This window comes from Eumetopias jubatus, unplaced genomic scaffold (genome assembly GCF_037043125.1).
Source record: "Eumetopias jubatus isolate StellerSeaLion01/CBP00866 unplaced genomic scaffold, mEumJub1_p1.0 scaffold_12, whole genome shotgun sequence".
NCBI classification, from domain to species: domain Eukaryota; kingdom Metazoa; phylum Chordata; class Mammalia; order Carnivora; family Otariidae; genus Eumetopias; species Eumetopias jubatus.
Window position 1 is genome coordinate 102461172 of NW_028274818.1, and position 3572 is coordinate 102464743.

The window sequence follows — 3572 nt, forward strand, 5'->3', positions numbered from 1 at the left end:
GGCGGACAACCCCCTGCGGCCCCGCCCACGCCGCGTGACGCAACCGGGCCCGCCCACCCGCCCGCGCACCCCGCCCTGGCCCCGCCCCGGCCCTTCCGCTTCTCGGGCTTCCCCTCCCGAACTCAGCTCGCTGCCTCTTTCTGGGCGTCCCCCTCTTCCGCGGTGCCCTCCGCCAGTGCTCCCCGTTTTTCACTTCGCCCCGATTCCTGCACCCCAGTTTCTCCAGACTATGCTCCAAACTACCCCCCTCACACCTCCGCCCTGTCAGGCCCCAGCGCGTGGGCCCCTGGGAGTTGTAGTTCACTCAGCGGTGGCGTGATACGTTGGAGATAGCAAGGACAAAGGGGCGGTCAGGACTACATCTCCCAGTGGTCATAGCGCGTGAGAGGTAGAGAAGTGGGGGGGCTCTAATTCCGCGGCCGCTGGGGACCCCTGGCGGGGACTGTGGCTGCATCAGTCCGAGCGAGTGCTGATTCACCGCCCCGCCCCATAGTCTCCGGGAAATTTCGAGGGGAGGGGGCCAGGACCTCAGCCCTGGCCCCTGTCTCTTGAGATAAAGTAGCAGCAGGCCAGGGAGGGACAGAGGAGAGGACGCGCGTCCACCGTAGATCCAAACTTGCTAGGTTAGTGCCCCCCGCCCCGGGTTGGGTTGAATTAAGGAGCTTAATATTGGGAGCTAAACTGTCACCCTCCCCCACAAGATTCTATTTCCGCATACCCACTTTGAGGTCCGTGGACCCGAAGAGGTGAAAACATGGAAGGACAAATACTGGCCAGGCATACTGGTTAATTTACAGAAAGGATGCAGCTGTCTGCAGGCTGACCCCTGGGGAGCTCCTTCTTCCTCTCCAGGGTGGAGTGTCAAAGATTCAAATCTCTTGCCAAGAGCCTACTGAATGCTTAACGTGAGGTTGTATCTGAGGGTTAACCAACCCTTTTCTGCCCACCTAGGACTTACACACGGAGCTCAGGCTGACAGATTCTTGCTCATATGCTTCCCTTTTCCACATCCCATGTAGCTCACATGCCCGTGGTTTTGACTGCACATTTTATCTGCTTAATTTTTTTCAGCAATTATCTGTTGAGCACCTACTGTGTTCCAAGCACTGTTTTAAGCAATGGGAGAGAGCAAGGAACAAAACAAAAAATCCCTAGCCAAAAAATAGGTAAGATGAAGATAAATATGTAGAGTATGTTAGGAAGTGATAAGGAGTGTAAAAAAAAAAATTCAGGATAGGAAGTTGTGTATGTGAATCTAGAATGAAGGAGTCTCTAAGGGAATATTCCAGGCTCTATGCTACATGGTAGAGGAACAGGTCACGGAACCCTACCCTCAAGGAATTTAGAATGTTTTAAGTACAGTTAAGTTTTGTTTGTTTGTTAATTCCTTCAGGCTGGATAGGAAGCAGTTCTGAAAAGCTTCTCCAGGGAGATTGGTAACATTTTCAACCCAGCTCTTAAAGGATGTGTAGCATTTGAGAGCATGAAGGGGGCATAGGCTACAGGACTCAGAGGCAGGTTTCTCCATGACATATTTATCGTTAGGCAAAGAATCCAATGTGTTTGTTGCCTTAAGTGAAGGGTAGTGGGACCAGGGATGGAGTCAGGAGCCAGAACATGAGGAGCCCTGAATGGCAGGCAAGGGAGTGAAGTCTTTATCCTGAAATAAATAGGAAGCCTGCAGAGAGATTTTAACGAGGGCAGAAAATGATGAGATTTGTTTTTTGTGTTCATCGCATCATTGCCTCCTTGGAGCTTAGCACAATGCCTGGCACACAGTAAATATGTGGAACATATGAAATAAATGGATTATTGAATGCATGCTCTTCAGGGAGACCGCTCTGGCAGAAGTGGAGGAGATGGACTTAGTGGAGGAAAGGGTCTAGTGAGCAAATAGCTCTCCTCACCATCAACATGGGATCTAGTCCCTCTTCTCTTACTACAACACCCAGCAAAATACAGTCCTGCTGGTGAATAAACCCTCCCACTTCCTTCTGTCTCTTACATGAGTGTTCGCCAAGTCATTCCTCTTCCTCTCTCTTCCTCCCTGCAGGCCAGGCCTGAGCCGTTCCGGCCTGGGCATCACAGGTCCGCAGCAATGAGCCCTAATAGCCAACCCGGCTCATCTTCATGTGCATTGTATGTGTCAATGACTCGGGCCCCAGAAGCAAAATCTTGGGAACTTCCTGGCACATTTCAGGCTGCCTCTCTGACCTCTCCACCTCATTTCCTTCCTCCACCAGTCCAATGTGCATTAATAATAATCATCATTTTAAAAATCCAGGCCAAATCTGTTTGGGAAAAGTAAAGCAGATGCAAAGAAAAGGATGTTCCAAAGTCAAAGAGGAATGACATCTGCAGTCTCCACATCAAAGCTTTCCTCCACTGGTGCAGGGGAGAGCTGGCCCTGCCCTCCTTTCTTTTTTGATTTTTTTAAGACTCTAAGCTTAAAGCTGCAGCAGCCCAGCAGCCCCTGGCTGTTTAGAGGGCGGCTTCAGAGGCATGGCGGCATTACACAGAGCAAATGGATTAATATTCTGGCTCCTTTCTCCACTGCCTGGTACTGCTGGGGAAAAAAAAAAAAACCTGGAGCAGGGAGGTGGAAAACTAGCCTTCTGGCTTCTGCCTGGCCCCCAGCTCTGTGTGCAAAGCCCGTCCCTTCTCAGGGTTTTAATTTCCCCAAATCTGAAGTGAGAAATCAAACAAAAAGCACCAAGTGCCCCACCCAGCTGTGACAAATCATAGTTCTAGATTCGGCGTGTTCCTCCTCTTTAGCGGTGGAAACAGGCAATCGGTACCTGCAGAACTGGGAGATGATTCAGGCCCAAGGGTTGAGCGGCTCAGAATCATCCCTGTTCTTGACACCAGGAAGCCGAGAGACAGACAGGCTGTGTGACCAGCCAGATTTCACACGCCTGACCAAGAGCCTGAATTCAAACCCGGGCAGATCTTCCAGACTCCCTGCCCAGGCTACGGGGATCTACCCTTCGGCATCTGCTCAGGAAGGGGGGCCCTGACCCTCTCTGGTAATGGGCCTGATACACCAAGGGCAGGCACACGGTATGGCTGACCCTCCGCCCCATCTCCAGGACTGGAGGACATGACCTTTAGAGGCATGCTCTCTGGCTGAGCTGGTGGACAAGCAGGCCAGCCAGAGACATTACTGTCTTGCTGTTTCTGTGCAGTCATAAATCACTGCAGCCCCATCCCCTGGCTCCTGGCTTCCTCCTGCGGCTAGAAAGCTCCCTGATTGGAGGGGAGGGAGCGGCAGTAGCACCAGCAGGAACATTTTCTGAAGCAGGCAATACTCCCCACCCTGTCCTCTGGGAACACTTCCCCGGCACTCTCCTAGCCCCCTGGGCTGTGGTAGGGGCAGAGCACATAAAAGATTCAGAAGCAAAGGACAACAGGGAAATCTTAGTGTGTTGCCCACCTTCCTGAGGAGAGTGGGGCAGCGAAAGAAGCCTGTGCTGGGAGACAGGACCCACAGGTTGAAACCTTAACTTTGCTATTGATCTTGCTGGGTGACCTTGAGCAAGTCACTACCTCTCTGGGCCTCAGACTGTGCATCT